Genomic DNA, 21,296 nt, shown 5'->3' with positions numbered 1-21,296 from the left:
CCGGGTAAAATCGACCACACTGATCGGTTTTACCTGATTATTAACAAAGTTTTTTTTCCTCTTAATAGATTTGTTTCAACATGCCTTTTAAATACCACAGGAAAACGAATCGAGCTTCCTGGAATATTGAAGACATGACGTCAGCCATTAATGCAGTTCAAAATAATACTTTAGGCATAAGGAAGGCCGCCAGAACCTATAATGTGCCCTATGGAACTCTACAAGACCATCTTAGGGAAAAAGTTGATAATGTAAAAAAGCGCCTTGGAAGGCAGACAGTATGAAGTCCTGTTCAAGAGGAAGACCTAGCAAACTATATAATTAAAATGTCTAAAATGTTTTATGGGTTGTCTAGGTTTCAAGTCAAGAAAATTGCGTTTCAATTTGCACAATCTAATAATATACCTAATAACTTCAATAAGAAAAAAGGAGTATGTGGCAATAATTGGTATTATGGTTTCTCTAAACGTCATCCTCATATCTCCCTTAGAAGACCTGAAAGTACATCGCTAAATCGAGTTAAGGGATTTAACAAGAAAGAAGTTGATTTATTTTTTACGAACCTCTCTCAAGCGTATGAAAATCATAAATTCAGAGCTGTCAAAGGACAACGACAAGTTGGCGCCATTACGAGTGGGGAGCGTGGAAAACTAGTTACTGTGCTTTGTGCCATGAGTGCTGCGGGGGATTATATTCCCCCTATGTTTATATTTGGCAGAGCAAGAATGAAGTATGAGCTTACGAAAAATGGCACAGTAAATGCAATTTACAAAAATTCTAAAAATGGGTGGATCAATGAAGATCTCTTTTTGGAATGGTTTCAACATTTTGCTACACACACTAAGCGCTCAATTAATGATAGGGTCTTACTTATTATCGACAAGCATTGCAGCCAGTGCACATTAAATGTTTACAACTTTTATAGAGAAAATGGAATAGACATAGTAATCCTACCTCCTTACACATCACACAGGTTGCAGCCATTAGATGTTTGCTTTTTTGCGCCCTTAAAAACCACGTATAATCGTGAGTGTGATTATTTTTTAAAGGCTCGAAATTATCAAAAAATTGATCAGACAGATATTGCTGAATTATTTAAAAAAGCATACAATAAAACAGCTACAATAGAAAAAGGTGTAAAAGGATTTGAGACCACAGGCATATTCCCAATGAATTGAGAGGTAATAAATGAAAAAGAATTTTTTGCCATTAAAGAAGAGGAAGGAAACGAAACACAAGAAAAAGTAAAAAACAAAACATTAAGCAAGAAATATAACAATATCGACAAAGAAAAAACAACATATGCCCATCAACTACTGGTATGAACGAACCTCAATCAGGGCCATCTGGATTGTGTCAGTTCAAGAAGCCACAGCAAAATAAAAGTGATAGTGATTCCAGCGATTCGGAAGCAAGTCTAATCTCTTTCACCGATGAGGACACCGATAATGAACCAGACAGGACTATTGGTACAACTATCTCATTTGAAGATATTCAACTAATGCCATGCTTTTTAAGATCGGTAGAAAATAGCCGAAAGAAAGCGCACTCTCAATTCTTTACTTCAACTCCCAACAAAGAAGAATTGGAAGTTAAGGACAAAATGAAAGCCAGAAAGAAAGAAGTAGAATCTAAAGGAACGAAAAGAAAAATAATAAGCAGTGGTAATCAGAACGAAGAAAAAAAGAATACAAAGAAAGTACAAAAACTGGAAGAAGCGACTGAACCATGCCGTCATATGTACGGAATTTGGAAAATATAAGGAATGGTGGGTGACCTGTCGTTGTGGAAAATCTTCGCACGCTGAATGTGGGGGGGTAGAAATCACACAGGTGTCTATATGTCATTTTTGCTAACCCTAAAGTGGTAATTTTTCAGTGTTTATTTGAGTATATTATATTTAAGTTTATTTAGTTTATAAAGTAATTTGTTTTCCAGAATTATGTTTATTTTATACCTATTAAAAGTTATAAGCAAACAAAGGCGTTTATACTGTTTTTCTCGTTTTATATCGCATGGTCGATATTACCCAACGCATATGGTTAATATCGACCAGATATGGTAACACTATTTTTTTCAATAAAACTTAAACTTTTTTAAAACATGTTTTGCTACTTATGCATTATTTTCCTATTTCCAAAACTAATATTTTTTTGAAAAAATTAGGACTCAATACCTAATATATTATTAAGAGAAATTATTTTTTCTTACCTGTTATACTTGCTTAGTATAACAGGTATCGACGAGTTTGTTACATCATTTTTTAAAGAGAAGGTCAGGCTTTTTAATGAAGTAAAACAATTTCTTGTACGTTTATTAGTTTTTGCAAAAATAATAAATAAATAAACTTCAATCACAAACCTTTTCCAAAAGTAATTTTTAATATTCGGTCTCAATTTCCTTTGAACTATGGTTTATTTAGCACAGCATTCTATAGTACATTTGCCAAAATCAACATCGAACGATAATGTATCGATTTCTATTAGTTAAATATTCACTTTTTGTCTGTATATATGATTTATCTATTGTGAACAGGATGCGCCTTTAAAAAGTGTTTTTTTTTATATCTTGACCAACATTTGTCGGCATATTCTCATACAAACAACATCGTTTATTATAGAAAAACTAAGGATTTTCTGCGTTTAAACTGGCTGAAGTCATTATCTTTATATAGAAAAAACGAGTTTTCTACCATCGAGTAAATGAGTTCTCGTTAACGGACTGCGATGTGAAATTAGACATAAAATTACGCGCTTTTAAGGTAAAATTAAGTGTAAATAAAGTGCATCGACAGGCATATAAATTAAATAGGAAAAAATGTGGGTATATGGGTGTTGGAGTAGAGGATTCGTACATTATTTCTTGGTAAAATGGGTTTTATCGCTGCATAAACTTTGATTTTTATACCAGGACTCCCTGCCAAAAATCATAAATTTTACGCTCGCACCTTTATGAATATCATATGACATCATACTAAATATTTCTTGGTGTTGGAGTAGAGGGTTCGTACATTATTTCTTGGTAAAATGGGTTTTATCGCTGCATAAACTTTGATTTTTATACCAGGACTCCCTGCCAAAAATCATAAATTTTACGCTCGCACCTTTATGAATATCATATGACATCATACTAAATATTTCTTGGGAATTTATAAATTTTAAGTATCATATGACATCGTACTTCAAAAACATTCGCTGTAAGTTTGTCAATGAAACAATGATGTCTATTATTAGCATTACTAATGAGCTACACATATATACGTAACCCTAACCTTAAAATAGGTATTTTTGGAAGAACATCTCTAGTATGTTGTCAACGAGAACATTAAAATGCTTTAAAACTGTCGTTTCTTGGTGTGACAAATTATTAATATATGATAATATGCGTAATTGTTTTTGCTTCAACTTTTTTAAATTGGCTTTGAAGAAATATCGAAATTGTTATACCTATTAGCTTAGTGTTGAATGACAATAGGTGACAGATAGTTCATTCAACTTCAGCATTTCCAATTTTTATAACAATCGGTTGATAAGTTGAAATTTTACAGGCTGTTGAAAATTGACATTGACAATTATTAAACACAGTGGTTTTAGATAGTTGATATGATCTAAAACTTTTGGCTGTTTTATAAGTAGTAAAAGACATAGAAAATTCAACTTCATATTGTTCCAAATTTCTATAAAAAACTTTATTTGTTTATTTATCGTAAACGTAAAAAATTTCAAGTATATATTAACAATTAACAGTAATTTTAAGTACTAAGTATAATACTAATAAACTATACATCGCTAAGCTTAATCTAAAGAGTGGGGTCCTAGATAAATACTCACAATTATTTAAAGAAGTATCAAAAATCAAAAGCTTTTGGAAATTATTCACTCCAGAAGCTATTCTATTAATAGGACTATTTAGTAAATACGTTGTTTTTCAAAAGGAATATAAAGAAGCGGTATGAGAGGATACGTAAAGAAAAAAGGTTCTGACATTCTAGACTTCGTCAAACAAGCATCAACTAACTGCATTCTACTTGATAAGGAGTTAATACTTTAATAGGTCTCTGAGCAGGTAGAACCAACTTCATAAAAGCCATATCTAGAAACCCTGATGAACTTGTGCTAAAGATTCTCAACAATCTCAAGATGGATCAGCTTTCAGTTTTAACCTTATCAAGTTTAAACCTCACTAGTGTCTTTAATGCTGATACATTATTACGTCCTTGCAGGATCTTTTCCAGACAGTTTATAAGCTGTATTTATAGAATGTTTAACGTGATGGAAGAAAATAGGACTTGGGTCCAAAAAGACACCCAAATCCTTGACTGAGTCAGGATGCTTCAAAAGGATACCACCAATAACATATTAACAAGGACGGTAGATCTTTAAAGAAGTACTTTAAAAACGCAAACTTTTCTAATTTTGGTTTCCTATATCAAATGATATTAACTTGCGCCAGGAAAACAGTGTATTCATATATCTCTAGAGCACCAACCCATTCTGAGAGGAGGAAATCTACCAAAAATCTTCAATATTTCATTCAGTATTTCATTACCATCACTAAAAGATTTAAATACATAGTTGTTAAAAATCAACAAATCTGTATCAACTGAAATATGCCAGATAAGAGCACCTCTTCCAAACGCTTGAACAGCTTCGGAATTGCAAACAGGATACTAATGGGACGAAAATTAGTTTCATAATTTTTATTCCCGGATTCAAAATAGGATAGTAATGAGATAACTTCAAGTCACCTGAGAAAGTTCCAAAAAATAGGAGCCTATTGAAGATATAAAAAAATGGAAAAAAAGGAAATAGCAGCATTTTTTTAAGCCTATTTAAAACTCCACTAGGACTTCTTCCCTTCTTGTTATCCAGTTTAACTAATGGTAATTCGATTGTAGTAGCAGACATTTGGTAGATATGATTAAATTAACATAATGTATTAAAACCACCAAGTGAAAAGTGGGGGGTAAAGGGGTTTGCAATGAAAGTACCATATTATAAAAAATAAGTTTGATAATAAAATTAAGTTTTATAAGCTGTTGACTGTTAGCTTTGAAAAAAGGGCACCATTTAACAATTTAACACAATTAATAAGTAGAAACGTATCATCCATTTTTTTCTAGGAGACCAAACGAAAAAAAAACAAAGGTAAGAACACAAAGTCACCGTCTCATCAAATCCATATAATTTTTTAAAAGCTAGACGTGTTTCGCTTTTATCGGAGCATCATCAGGCCTAAAAAATACATTAAGATATTTTTCACAAAACGAACGCTTATAAATTATGATAAAACTCATTACCTAGACCTACACAGATCACATTACAACTAACAACAAAAGAAAAGCTAGGTTAAGTTAACAATTCTCACCATAGATAAAAATTTATGCTTAAAAAATAAAAAAGTAATAATGTAAAATGTCACCAGTGGGGAACGATCCATCAACCAACAGGCGCGCGTCTAACCCATAGGCCACCAAGTAACCATAATCAAAAATGGGGAACAATCCGAACTATACTAATAAGTGTGAATATAAGTAAACAATCTTAACAATAAAAACTGAAAATATATAAAATCGAAAAGGAAAAGACTTTTTAAATTCTTTGAGAGAGGTTCAAACCTGAAAATATCGTTCACACACACAAGGACAGGGCTCTTCTTAGCTTTAGTTATTTCCATTTTTTCCAACAAGTCCAGTTTTTTGCCTTTTATGCACTCATGCAAAATATCCGCTCCCTGAGTTAAAGAAAAACCATGTGAGGAGGCCAATAAATGATTTGCAAACGCCGATTTAGTTTCAATCATGTCAGTATCCCTGTACATGTTCACCAAACTTGTATGATTCTTTATTCTGCTGGAAATTTTTCTACCCGATTGCCCTATGTAAATGGCATTACAGTCATTAAATCTTAATGAATACACCCCTGATTTTGAAAAGAAATCTGCCTTACCTATTGTACTAACTAGCTGCCTTTTTAAACTGTTTGTAGTTTTAAAAGCAATTGTGAGATTTGTAGACTTGAAAAACTTTGCAAGCTGAAAAGAAATATTACCAAAAAATGACAGTGATCTAAAAAGGTGACTATTTTCATTATTAAGATGGATTAAGTTGTAGGTGAGTTTGTATTTATTATAGAATTTAGAATAAAGGCGATTAATTATATGAAGTGGAAAACCATTATTAAAAGCAATATGTTTAATTATATTTAGTTCATCAAGGAAAGCTTCTCTAGAAAGGGGGATGTTGAAAAGGCGATAGAAAAGGGAATTACAAAAGGCAAATATGTAGGAATAAGGGGAGTTTGAGGAGTATTGAATGACGTTGTCCGTAGTGGTGGGTTTGCGGTAAATCTCAAATTCAAGTTTGTTGGTATTTTTTGAAACAAGCACATCAAGAAAAGGTAACCTTTCATCTCTTTCTTTTTCAATGGTAAACGAGATATTTGCGTGAAGAGAGTTTATAGAAATGAGGAAATCCGCTAATTCTAGATAATTTCCATTCCATACCACAAAAATATCATCCACGTATCTCCTCTGTATAGTGAGAAAAGCACCAAATTGACATTCCCATTGAGCTTCCTATTGACAATCCTTTTCTCCAAATGGTGCATAAAAATCTCACTCAGAAGAGGAGAGAGGCAAGACCCCATTGCTTTTGCAAAATATATTAATGTATTTTTTAGGCCTAATGATGCTCCGATAGGAGCGAAACACGTGTAGCTTTTAAAAAATTATATGGATTTGATTCAATTAATAAGGCCTGAAACAGAATTTCCATAAAAAAATGTCAATAAGTTTTATTGGCTGTTAAGTAATGGCCTGAATTTTTGCTGGTTTGTTGATGGTGAGCGACGGACTGACTCTATTATCACCATTTTTTATAAAAATCTAATACTAAAATTACCTTAGTTTTAGAAACGCTTTGGGAACTAGAGAGGCACTGTTTGCTCTAAATATATTACTACAAAAATAGCGCAAGGGCGTTTTTGTCTGTTTCGTTGATTACGAGAAGGCATTCGACAGAATACAACACAGAAAGCTTATAGACATCTTAAAAAATACGAGAACACGTGGACAGCCCCTGCTGTGGGAACAAGAAGCAGCAATACGACTAAATGGAAAGCTTACCGAAGAAAGGCAAATTCTACGAGATGTCAGACAAGGCTGCATACTGTTACCACTACTTTTTAATATAAATTCAAACAAAATGTTCAGGAGAATATATAATATATACGGGATAAATATGATATGATATGCTGATGACACTGTCATCCTAAATGACCAGCAACATCTACTAAGCTGTGTAAACGCAGAACGACATTGAATGGGGCTTAACATAAATAACATACAAAATGTATAGTATTCAATCGACAACCACACCTTGATGTTGCATTACAAATTGCTAAGAAAAATATAGACGGAATAACGCAGCTTAAGTATCTTGGATGTTATGTTAGCAACGAAATTAAACAGGGCTAACGCAACACGTATGCTGCTAGATACAGTTAGCAAAGGTCTTAGAAAAAGTCTCAGAGGAGTGATAAGAAAGCAGTGTTAATGGATCGGAATTCGCAACGCAGAACTATTCCGATTGGTGCAAAATCGAGAAATACTGGCTCCAGTAATTGCCTAAAAGAAGAAGGAGAAGAAGAAGAAGAAGTCCATTATTACCAACTTTCATAAAAATTAAATAATAAAATTAAATTTATTATGCTGTTGAAAATTGTTATTAACACAGTGGTTTTACACAATTAACAAGGCCTCAAGGATAATTTTTTTCCTGGTTTGTTGGTAGCGAGACATCGAAAGAGAATTCAGAAGAAGAAATTAAGTTATATGGATTATTACTGATGGCTTTGAAAAAATGGTGACAATATTTAGCACAATGGTATAACACACTTAAATTTTGGCTGGTTCTTGATGATGAGCGTTGAAGAGGAAATTCACCACTAACATGGAATCTATGGTAATCAGGTAGTAAATTGTGGAAGAAAATAAATAATTGTGGAAGAATTAGTTTTAGATGAAATGGCCTTCGAATCTAGATCATTTTGCATTTAAATAATGTTAACGGTCACTTGTTAACCAACTGTCAACTCGTGATATTTCGTTGAAAACGAAATGTTAATGCAAAGTAACTTTAGCTACGAAATGTACAGGACTCCATAAAATGTGCACGAGTTTAAATTTTTTCCGCTCAAGCTAGTACCGAAAAAAAATTATTGGCTTAACAAAAAAATTTCGCAAAATTCAAGTGTTTTTCTACGACAGACTGTATATTACTTATTTTCCCCTATAATTTCCAACTTACTTTATCAGAAATCAACCGAAACTACTAATTTGCAACCGGACCCGTTAGCACACTGCACCATTACTTCCCGTTACCAATTTTTCACTTTTTGGTATAAGGATAACGATTTTCTGCTGAATACCGTGCCGATAGATTTTCTAGATAAGACTAAAATTATCTTTGCGAATTTATTTGCTTTTATTTTGGCCGACCATATGGGTTAAGCCATTATTAGGCCGAACCCATCGCGGGCAATGGGCCGAAAAATTGCCAAATAAAGACCATCAGATTTTCATACTCCTACATACGAATTGGTTTTAACTGGTCTGACGGTGTGGGTCCCTGACGTTTTATGGTAATTAATCCGACTACGAACAAAGATCGTAGAATATATTAAATAACAGTAACAGATACAAAGAGGAACCCATTAAAAACAAGAGAAAAACACGAGACTGCGCGAGCATTTTGTATATCCGCATTATACCAACACCATCCATCTACATACGGTTCAGTCATTTGGTTCTTCAGAATTCTTTAAGAGGGGAGTCAATAACAATTTTAAATTGGGCGTGGCACTAGGACGTATGATAATAGGCGCCATCGTGAATTTAGGTCTTTACCCGTATTAACAGCCAGAGGACAGTTACAGATACTCACTATAACATCTTTAATAGACATATTAACTAAACATAAGAACAAACTAGGTTAACCTATGATCTTAATGAAAACAAAACTACATAAACGAATAAGTATGAAATATAAACTAGTTTTACTGCCCATTAGGTCTAATTCTGGGAAGTAAAAAGTCTATCTGCAATTATTTTTATAAAAATATTCAACTTAATCATAGCCAAGTCTGAACCACTAGCAAAAGTATCAAAATATTTACACACAAATTGGTCAATTCTTATAAATATTCGTTCTAGAAAACTCTAGGTCGAAAGTCTTTTTTTTGCCTTGTATTTTCATTATTTATAAAGAATGGCAGTACTGAGAGAAGTTCTGGGAATTTGATTTTATTTGTTAATACTGTAATGAAAATCAGGAACACACATTTGGTTGGCAACCTCAAAAACTCTAACCTAATTCGCGTTGACTTGTCGTTTAATTGTTTTCAAGGCAAAAAACTGATGAAAATGTCACGAAATGCGTCCCTTTTAAAGCCTTATGGAACAATTTAGAAATGTTTAGAACTCCCATCATTGTTTTCGCCGAAAGAGGCTAATAATTTCTAGAGAATACTGACAGTCAAAGCAAGCAAGTATTCAAATTCTAAAAAATGTAAAATACAAGGATTTACGAATAAACGAAATATTATTGAATAATATAACCTAAATTGGGGCCAAAATGGGGCCCTCAAACAAAATGAACTACTTAAAAACTAGACACAAGCAAAGCAAGTTAAATCTAAGAAGAACCCTAAATAAACCCTACTAATGAACTTTTAACTACAAAATAGTACAAAAACTAAAAGAATAATTTACATAATATTATTATGAGAATGTAAATATGTTAGTTATTCTCCTAGTTTTTGTACTATTTTATTAGTATTCTGTAGTTAAAGTTGATTCGTAGGGTTTATTTAGGGTTCTACTTACGTTTGGTTTATTATTTTTATCTATAGTGTTTAGTTTTTAAGTAGTTCATCTTGTTTGAGAGTTCCATTTTAACCCCAATTTAGGTTATTTAGGTCATATTATTGTAAATACCTGTAGTTTTAATTTTCTAGAATTTGTATACTTGCTTGCTTTGACTGTCAGTATTCTTCTAAAATTATTGGTCTCTTTTGGCAAAAACAATGAAGATAATTCTAAATATTTCGAAACTCTTTCATCGGGCCTTACAAAGGACGCGCTTCGTGACATTTTCGTCATCAGTTTTTTGCTTTGAAAACAATTAAATGACAAGTCAACGCATGCTAGGTTAGAGTTTTTGAGGTTGCCAACCAAAAGTGTATTCCTGATTTTCGTTACAGTATTAACAAATAAAATCAAATTCCCAGAACTTAATTGTTTAGTCAGTTTTTACCTTGGAAACAATTAAACGACAGTCAAGGAGAGTTAGGTTAGTGTTTTTGACGTTGACAATAAAAGTGTGTTTCCGAATTTCGTTACAATATTTATATTCTATTAATAATCTTTTATACATATAAACGAACAATTTAATCTGCCGGTTTTTTAAGGATAATCTCCCAAATTTATTCGATACCTCTTATCCAGGAGACCATACAATATTACTGTATTCCAGTCTTGTTAATATAAAAATATTAAAAATTACTTTCGGACAAATATTCTATATTAAAACTTATGGTAGATCTAATAATAAAGCCCATTGTTATATGTGTCTTATTTACCGTATTAATAATTTGAACTGTGAAGACCACATTCTTGGTTTTAAACGAATTGTCTTTAAAAGGAAAATATGGTTTTATGACTGGCTTTTAGGCATATACAAGTATACAGGGTCCCTAAAAATAAATATATTACAGGTACTTATGAGGGTCTTGAGTGTTTTACGCAATACACGTTATTTTGGGCATTTTAATGCTAAATCTGAATGAACTTTTTAAATAAAATATAACCTAAAATTCCCAAAACTCAGCTGCTTCAAGCTACAGCCCCAGAAGGTTGCACAACAAAAATCATACATGTTTCGAATTATATCAACATTATAAAGTTAGGAATACTTACAAAAAATCAATATTTCGATTCTCTTCACATTTTCCTTTGAAAATTTAATTACAAGGAATGTAGACAAACTTGTAGGAAATATTTGGAGGGATTATAAAGGATGAATGAATACACTAATATTTACGGGTGTATATTAGTTGTTAATCTTATACCAAAAAAACTTTCGTGAGTAACCAAAAAGTTGTTTTTCTTTTATTTTTTTACATTATTCTATATATCAGACCCATTGTCTATAGTGGTTATAACCACACAACAACACTTCAATTTCGAGACAATTTGCTAATAATTAAGAAATAATGAGCGGTTCGAATAAAATTATGCTTATTAATAAGAAAATTGTTCTTATCATCTGTCAATTCGAGCAATAATTGGAACATGAAATGCCGCAGAAGTGATTACAAAAAAATATTTTTCTCTACTTTTACCTATAAATCCCAAAAAATTCGAATAAAATGGTACTAATGATCATAACCTCATAAGAATACTATAATTTCAAAACAATTTTCGTAATTATTGAAAAATGAGGTACGATAGAAAAATAAAAATTCACGCATTTTTAATATTCTTTATTAGAAATCCAAATATTGCGGGAAATTGAATTAAAAGTAATGTTTTTCATTGTGTGTAGAGATCACCGCAGAAAATTTAATTTCACAATAAAAACATCAAATAATCAATATCTACGTGTTTTATCCATCTCAGACCCAGAAATCTCAAATATGTTATTCGAAAATCATTAAATTTAATGCAAAATATGATAATAAAATGACATTTTGTAGACATATCTCTTCTCTTTTACTGTTTTTTAAGCAGCCGTTATACCCTCTTAATGCCTCTTCACGTACGTGCCCATAATTCCTCATACGATATCTCTGTAAATCAAGTCGAATTTAAAAGAAAACTAATGTTTATCTCTCGTGTGTCAGTCCCACATGCCATGTCGTAGCAATGACCAACATAAATCGTTGTTAAAGCTGCCGTTGGTGCCCTCGACTTCCTTTATGTAAAGTTCAAAGGTTCCACCTTTGTGGCGCGAATGAGCTTCGGATGGATATAAAATCAAGTTTTTTATCGTTAAACGTGAAACTCTATTCAAGATCAATTAAACTGTGTAAATTCTTACGTTCACTTGATCTTACGGTTGACGTGAGCAAATTTTAACGGCGAATGCCAGAGGGACAATAATAATTTACCAGAAAATTATTTAATCCGTTATGCATATGTTTGTAACTGTAAAAGGGGGCACTAATGCAGGTGCAAAACAAGACATAAGTAATGATCAGTTTTAATTTATTCATCTGGTAAATATATAAGCAAAGCACTTTTCCACACAAATCAACAAATATAACATGCAAATACATATATCTAAAAAATACAATAAAACGGTTCACTAAAAATTATTTCCAGATAAAATTACTTAAAAGTAACGATGCAATTAGAAATAAAAAATACAACCCAAGGCACAAATGAATCAGGTCTCAGGAGATAAGATTGGATTGAGTTAGTCCAAACAGCATGATTGGAGTTAAAGTCCTCAAACGAATAAAAGGCTTTTCCAATTAGATACTCCTAAATCTGGCCTTAAATGCAGAAAAGAACAAACTTTTAACAGAGTCATGCAACACATTGAAAAACTGTAATCCATAGTAAGAAGTGCTATTAGGGAATTGTGTAGCCTGAGATACCACATTACCAAGGAGCCATAGTGTGAGTGAATTTCAACATGTCATATATTTTTACGGATTCTCCATAAACAAAAAGGAGTCACAGGAGAAAATAGACATAAGGCAGGGTAAGAATTCTAAGTTTTCTAAAATGAAAACTGCGACACTGTCTATAGTTGAGAGTATTAATCACTCTTATCCATCTGCGTTGTAAGACAAATATTTCAAACATATGAACAGGGTGCCCCAACTAAACAAACAGTATTACGTTATTATAAAGTCGCAGTAAAGTATCCAAAATATGTAGCCCTGAACATGTAAGACGAATGAGGTGGAGACATTTCGTATTAGGAATATACATTTGATAACTCAGACGAGAGTTCTCTCAACATGCAAACGCCAGGTCAATCGCGAATGACACTAAGGAAAGTTACAACTTCATCCCCTTTACCACAAGTAAGCTCCAACGATGCTACGGCAGCTCTGCTGGAGTGTGTACTCCAGCAGAGCTGTAGGTAAGTGGCACAAAATATAAGTTAATAATATGCAGTTTATATCTTCCGTATGATAATGGATAACTTCCCCAGACGGAAGAACTAAAAGGTTAATAAAATACAGTAGGGATAGTGGTTTTCCATTAATCGCGGGGTGTGACGCAATGGCGCACAACATTGTATGGGGAAGTACGGATACCAACGCGAGGGGTACGGCATTATTAGAATATATATATCGAGAATATATCGGTAAACCTTGAGGTAACAAACATAAATGCGGAACCGACTTTTGTCAATAGAGTTAGACAAGAGGTTCTCGACATAACGCTGGTAACACGGTCATTTGCGGAAAGGGTTGAAAACTGGAGGGTATCACAGGACATAACGATGTCCGACCATAGAATGATCCGATTCGAAATCGGTTCGGATAAGGAGGAACAATCCGTCAAGAAAAACCCGAGGGCTACCGACTGGACCAAATTTAAAAAGGGTCTTGTTCAGTCCATGGGACTCTAGGTGGAGCCATATCCTCCAAAGAAAAACTAGATACAGAAGTAGTATGGCTAAACAGTATACTTATCAGTTCTTATGAGGCCACATGTCCTCCCAGGAGAGTTGTCAACAAGAGATTGCCCTGGTGGAATGACATTTTAAACCGCCTCAAAAAAGACGTAAAAAGGCGCACCAGCGCGCTATCAAGGGGGGAACTCAAGAGAACTGCGATTTATACTTAACAGCTAGAAGGAAATTCATAGACGAAGTTCGACGATGCAAAAGAGACTGCTCGCACAAGTTCTGTGGAGGGATGGAATCTCTCTCAGACACAGCCCGTCTTCTGAAGCTACTGGGCTTTGACAGGAAAACCGAGATAGGATGCCTGAAAAAAGGTGAACTATGGACCTCAAACAAAGAAGAGAGCATCGAGCTTCTCCTTAAAACTCACTTTCCTGGAGAAGGAAATGCTGCACCATGGAGCGAGGAACCAGATCCGGAGTCGGACTGGAACCTCGTTAAAAACATAGTAACAAACGAAGCCATAGCTTGGGCAGTGGGTGAGTTTAGTCCATATAAGGCTACGGGACCTGACGGAATCATACCCATGATGTTGCAAGTAGGTCTCGAAACCACATTGCTTTACTTAAAGAGTTTTTGAGGCCAGCATTGCAATGGGGTATGTTCTACTAACATGAAGGGCGGCAAGTGTGGTCTTTTTCCCAAAACCGGGCAAGAAAGACTACCGTCAACCAAAGTCCTTTAGGGCAATAAGCCTGACATCATTTCTATTAAAGACTATAGAAAGGCTTATAGACAGGTATATAACAGAGGAGATTCCAATAGAATCGCCACTACATAGAAATCAGCATGCCTACACGAAAGGGCAGTCGACGGAAACGGCACTTCACTCTGTAGTGAGCAAAGCTGAAAAAGCCATAGAGAATAAGGAAATAGTACTTTCTCTTTTCTTTGACGTGGAAGGAGCATTTGATAAAACAAAAACAGACACTCCTGATCTGGAATGAAGGAGACCCACCAATCTCCTGACCCGCACTCCGGCTCATCTTGTCAGGTGGGTCAAAACGGCGCTGGAAGACTGGAAGATCAGTGCTACACTGGGAGACTGTCGTGTCGAGGCCAGGATGAAAGGCGGCTGCCCGCAAGGCAGACAAACCAAAAAAAAACTTAAAAAAACAATTGGTTAAAAAAAACCTTAAAAGGGAACAGTTAATTTGTTATTTATTCATCTTACTTAATCATTATTTTTCATATTTCCAAAACACAAGCATAAAATTACTAGGCAAAAAATTTAATAAAATTGGAAAAATTATTAATAGCACTGTATGTACCTACTTACAGATTGCTTCCTTGGAAAAGAATACACTTAAGCGTCCTTATAATAGTTTTTGCAACTAGAAACACAACAAATAAAGACCATTTTAATTATAATGGAAATAATCAAAATCTGTTGAATAATCAAAAGAACCCAAAACTGGCACCAATTATACCAAGAATTATAAGAAAAAATGATGCCAAAAACCGGCTCGCGCTGGTCAAGCTGATGAAAAACAATCGATACAGCGCTGGTAGCGCCCTCGTGGCCTTGGTATAAACTATTCTCTTTGCTTTAATTTTTAAATAAGAATTTCCAGTGCTTGCCGGTAGGACTAATGTTACGTTGGCAATTCCAGCCTTCACTTCAAATTTTAAGGTGTTTTGTTTTTGAAAAACTCTTTTTACTGTTAACTAATGTTATAGTATTATTATATTTACGTAAAACTATACAGGTTGGCGAATAGAAGACTACACATAGGCATTATAAATGGCAACACCGCTTTTCGCTTACTTTCTGGTTGATCAGGGGCGGGGTGGATTTCGATCGTATGATTTGCTATTTTCGGCATGGCGCAATCAGCAGACTTCATTTTGCTGTGTGTTTGCATACTACAGTGTTGAGTTGATTAAATGAGTACTTAAAGTTCAGTTGATTAAATGGGTTTTCTGGAGGCAATTCGGTAGTACAATGCAGGGATTTATTCTCAGTAAATTTTGAAAATCGATCTATTTCTTGTGCTAAAACTACTTTAAATGTCGTGTCAAATTTGGAGACATCTTTTTGCCTCCAAGAATGTAGAAATTGTCACATAAAAGCTCAAGAACCACCTATTGAAAGGGTCCAGGAGATAGAACGGCGGGAAGAAATTAATTGTAGTGCTTTAGTTTTAGATTCAACACGATCAAGCAGAAGTGTTGTAGAGGAACTGGATATGCACCATAAAACTTTAAAGAGTATTTGGAAAAAAATAGATAAAGTCCAGTTCAGAGATCTATTAGAATCTTTGATGTGTCGCAGATGCCGCACTAACTAGTCCGTGCGCCTATGTCATATTTATTGTCGCATGATATACATGTTTAAATGGCAAAATTTTATATTGTCTATCTATGTAATCATTTTAAATATACGTAAAACCCCATGTTTTATACTATTTTTTATTTTTCTTTCGAAAATGTCAATTTTTAGAAAGAAAATAATATCACAAGAAAATAATATAAAAAAATTGACCGCGGACTAAAATCCAAGCATCTTACAAAATATTCTAAACACTTCCAGTACTCACAGACTTGTCACCTCTTTTTAGCCAGTCTATTAAACAAAAATAAAACACCTGCGTTCTGGCGATTCCTACTTCAGGCTGTGTAAGTGATTGTGTATCTCTCTCTATCCCACTGATTTTAAGAATTACGGGGCCGTACCCAAATAAATTTTTGGGCAGTTTTTGTATTACTTTCGACGTGTTTTTAAAGAGATCTTTAAGGATGGGTCTATCACCTTTAATAGTTGGGAGGGGGGCCATGTGAGGTTATTATTTGATGTGTTTTGCCGGTTATACTTTTTACACATTTATGAAAGTAAAGAATTTAGAATTTGGCCTGTATTCGTCTAAATTTTTCGCAGTTTTTACTGTGAGAAAGTGTGTTTTTTTATTTGTGTTCGTGGATTTGTTTTGGTATTATACCTAAAGACCTTAAAATGCTTCGACCCTGGAAAAATAATCAGGAAAATTTGGCAAAAGAAGAGGAAAGTGTTTGTGCGGGCTTATGAAGACCGTGGGTGTACAAGAAAGACAATAACATTTGTGATAAAAACAATAAGAGTGATCTGGACAGTGATTTAGACTTACATAGTTTTGATAGTTCATTTACTCGTGTTGACGAAGCAAAAAGAAGCAAGGGAAGTAGAAGCTACAGAGGAAATCAAGCACTTTTAAAACGTAATTGTTTAAGTACAGACGCCAAACAAATTTATGTAAATATCTATAACAATCTAAGGAATGATCCTCAGTTCACAAATGATTGTAGTGCTTTGCAAAAAACAGCGTTTTTAACAGGGGTTCCCTATAATACAATATGCCTGTAAAAAAAGGATTAAAGGCAGAATAAAAAGGAAAGATGCAGGACAATCAAATGGACTTGACACGGATATTGCCAAATTGCTAAGGAAAGGTGTGTATTTAAAATACAAAAACAATGAGGTTTTGACCATAGAGACACCTTATCGGCAAGGGACAAACATTTCTCAGTCTCAACCTTGCGAAGATACCTGATATAACTTGGATTTAAGCTTAAGATGGTTAACAAAAGAGCTGCTGTAATGGAATTGTCAGGTGGTGTATAGAATATTTGAAGAAAATTAAAAAATTTTGGGAGGAAGAAAGATCCATATATTATGTAGCCGAAACATGGTATGATACATTTATGATTGATGTATGATTTCCATTCTCTGGGAAAAAGTCCCTTTTTGCCATAGTAAGAAACCCATATTTTTATTAATTAAACAAGTTTAAAATTTTGTTCTTTACAGCTTGCTGCCCCTGTTTGTCCTTCAGCGACACAATAAAGTATATATAATGTAATGCTTTAGTATCCATATGCTGATGTGCGAGATGAAGTTGGAATCCATGGCGGCAACAGAGAAACAAGTCCTTCCTTAATGGAAGAAACTGCTAAAGAACAATGGCAAAAAAACAGAATTTAGAAAATTGTATTAACTAGCCTTAATCCACAAAATAAATGGACCTAAGTAAATTCGTATCACCTATTCTCTCATCATTTGTTATAAAGCAGTGATAGCGCTAAAAACTAAACTTATTAAATTAAAATTTTTCGTTAAACTCATTTTACGTACTTAAATCTTATATTTAAATTAAATATTATCCTGCTATCAACTATCCTGAATTTCTAACTTAATAAAATTAAACCCAAAAATCCCGAATAATAAAGTTTTAAATACAAATAAATTTTAAGGCCGGACCTGTGCAACTTTTCACGCTTGAGTGGCTGTGACTAAGGTCAGGCGTTTAACAAAATAGCACGTGGGCGCATGTAGTCAAATTTTACGAATCAAAGGTACAAATTCTTAAAAACATGCTTAAAACGTTTATTTATTTAATGTAATGATTAAATATCGCTTAGAATATTACTTTATGACTCTTTCCACATAAGATTTTGCGATTTAAACATGCATGTCATGTGACAATATAAGCAACACCGGCACACGGACTATTCGCGGTACATCAAAGATTCTAATAGATCTCTGAACTGAACTATACAAACGGTTTAAATATTCTAAAACTCAAGAGGTGTTTCCTAAAGACAAGTGGCGAAGAATGGCATTTTGTGAAACCATGATGGAAAAGGCAAATGAAAATAAACATTTCTTGGAAAATATTTTGTCTTCAGATGGGTCCTCTTTTCCATTGCATGGTAAACACAATTCTTCCATTGTTCGTTACTGGTCTTAGGAAAACGAGCACAGAAGTTTTCAGTTCCCTCAAAAGTTGAATGTTTGGGCTTGTATTTTGGGCGAATATATTATTGGGCCGATTTTGATTGATGGTACTTTGAACACCGAAAAATACTTTGAGTTGCTACAAAACCAAGTTCTTCCTGCCGTTCAACTCCTTCCTGACAGACCTGAAAATTTGATAACCTAGAAATTTTTAACAAATACTTTTCTTAACCATCTTATTAGCAGAACTGGTAATATTAAATTGCCTCCAAGATCTCCCGATTCATCACCAAATGACTTTTATTTGTGGGGTTATCTTGTGGAGACTATTTATAAACATCATAATAATAGGCCAATGAATTTAGAGGAGTTGATAAACAAGTCAGTCTTTTTGAGCCTTTTATTTAAAGTTAGGTTTTATTTTCTATTTTTTTATGTTTTAATTTTATTAGAGTTTATCTAAGAACAACGCTATTTTTTGCCGCAAGAGATCAAGGTCAAACGCTTACTAAAATAAAATTTAAAATAATAGGGCTCGAACACCAGGGGTCACGGTTGGGATCACGGCGGCGGCGTTGCAACATCTCGCTTGGTAAGGACTTTATATGTGCAGTAATCCATTCGCCAATCTGTATAGTTTTTTTATAGAGATAAAATTTAAAAGAAAATTAGTTTTTTTTTCAACTATAAGGAAAATATTTGTAACTCGATTATTTCAAGCCGCAAATACGAAGGCCGAGGCTTTACTATATTTTTTAAAATCTTCATAGCAATATTCATGAATGATGATTACTCGATTTTTGAGTTATGGGCATTTTAAAAGTTTTTTGGAATAAAACATTAATGTAATTTTTCGCTTTATTCTCAGCCTTATTTAAAGTCAAATAATTAAGATCAAAGGCGTAAAACCGACATATAGTTAACACAAATAATTCAGTCAATAACCGATTTTTTTAATCGATTTTTTTTAAAATCCAGACAAAGCGTTCTGGCCGGTCTATTTCTGGATACTCGATTGTCTTTTATGACGCACTCTCTATATAAAACTTTGAACCATTCACTTTTTAAATCCTCTGTAATTGAGTCCTATCGAATCTCCTTTATGCCTATTTAGTGGATAGATAAGGAGTGTCAAATAAGGCTCGAGACAATGCCCCGGTCACGTTCCTTCGATATCGCGATTTTGCCGGGGCATATAAACTTAATTAATCGACTTTGCCGCTTAAGACTTATCTTTTCGATCGACGTCATGTTCTATTTGGGGGTCTTTGTTCCGCCATTTTACATCTTATGGTATTTCAATTTAATGGTCATATATCGGGTTATGGCCGCCATTTTGTTTTATATAATATTGATTGACATGACAAAAAATTGCCATTTTGTGGATTACTCTCCATGAATGAGTTTGTTGTTTATAGTGGGCATACATATGTTAGAAAAGCTACGATTTATGAATATACAGATTGGAAAATCATGTTCTTTATTTTTAGTGGGTATATCTACTAAAGAAAAGGGAAAATGCTAGAGGATTCAGAGATTAATTTGGAAGTTAAATGTGGGAAAAACTCTTTAAATCAACGACTGTTTGGATTTTTTTAATCTGATTACCCATCTGATATTCAAAACGGGAGAAACAAGTCTTGTATTTATAAAATTATTGTTCTATACAACAAAAGCAAATATCCAAACCAAATTGTAGTTAACCTAACTAGAGGTAGGCTACCTCTTTCTTCTAACAGTATACCGTATATTATTTATCTACAATCGACATCTGTTTCATGGAGGCAATAACAATTAACGTTAATCTAGCAAATCAAGGAGATAAAGGTGACAATTCGCTTGAAAAAAAAACGAGAAACTAGCGAGCTTTCCTGGCCTTATCTGATTAAAAAATTTATTAATTACCGCTTGACTTTCTCACAATTATTTATGGCCGGTGCAGTTTATGAGATATTAGTTGTTTCGATTTCTTTTTAGCTCACATATTAGTAAATATTATCGTTTTTACATACAGTTCTCACAACTTTTTCATCTATTGTTTTATGGTCTATTTAGTATTCAACAATAGGTCCATATTATCATTATATGGAGCGAATCATTTGACAGAAATAAGAAATTCTGATTAAGAATTCATAGGACGTTATTGTTCAGTCACTCATATACATTGAAATTATGCGGTTGGACGCTTATTCTTGAAAATAATACTGTTACTGTACTCAGTGGAATATGAAAATTTTAAAATCATTATTTAAGAGTTCTATTACATAAGCCCATATATATTTTTTTGCGACAAAATTCAGGAACGTGTTCTTTGGATATAATTAAGCAAAAAAGTTTCAATAGATATCACCCTGTAGCTCAAAATCTATATGAACTTTTTTCAAACAGTTTTCTCACTTTGGTCACAACATGAAAAAAAATCCTTTATAATAAACTAGCGCCACTTCCATGTACGTATCGAATTAAATTAATAAAGTAATTTAGTAGATAAAATATGTACACATTATGTAGAAATACGAAACAAAGAGAGAGAGAAATGAAGAGAGAGAGAAGTTAATAACTGCATTTTAAGCTGTTTTCAAGATAATCACGCCTAAGTACTTGGTTGGCTCGTATAATGGCATTTTTGTCTCTTGGTATACCAGGATGATTTTCTCGAACATTTTATGAAGGGGAATTTTTATGAAGTTTGTAATCATTAGTGTTGGGATTCCATTTTATAAAATAATTTTAGTAATAAAGTTACATTTTTAAGTACACCTCAGAAAGATGCCACCAAATTTATAGATTTTTGTAGCAAATATTTAGAACAGATTATATAGAAGAAAACAGAAATAGTAAAGTGATTTCCATACATAACAGAAAGGAATAAGAGTT

General features: G+C 33.4%; 1 protein-coding gene across 3 annotated transcripts in view; it reads right to left on the bottom strand.

Moving 5' to 3' along the window:
- Positions 1 to 21,296, bottom strand: part of LOC126736573 (ankyrin repeat domain-containing protein 6) — a 138,249-nt gene that overhangs the window by 31,983 nt on the left and 84,970 nt on the right. Inside the window, exon 1 of one of the 3 annotated variants that reach the window (XM_050441004.1) lies at positions 8,309 to 8,327. The exons of the other annotated variants lie outside the window; for them this stretch is intronic. The gene's annotated coding sequence lies outside the window, so the exon portion shown is untranslated. Of the gene's footprint in view, positions 1 to 8,308; positions 8,328 to 21,296 lie in introns of those variants that run through there. 3 annotated transcript variants of the gene reach the window in all.

This window comes from Anthonomus grandis, chromosome 1 (assembly GCF_022605725.1).
Source record: "Anthonomus grandis grandis chromosome 1, icAntGran1.3, whole genome shotgun sequence".
Classification (NCBI taxonomy): Eukaryota; Metazoa; Arthropoda; class Insecta; order Coleoptera; family Curculionidae; genus Anthonomus; species Anthonomus grandis.
Note: the sequence above shows the minus strand (reverse complement) of the source record. Positions and strands in the feature narration are given on the sequence as shown.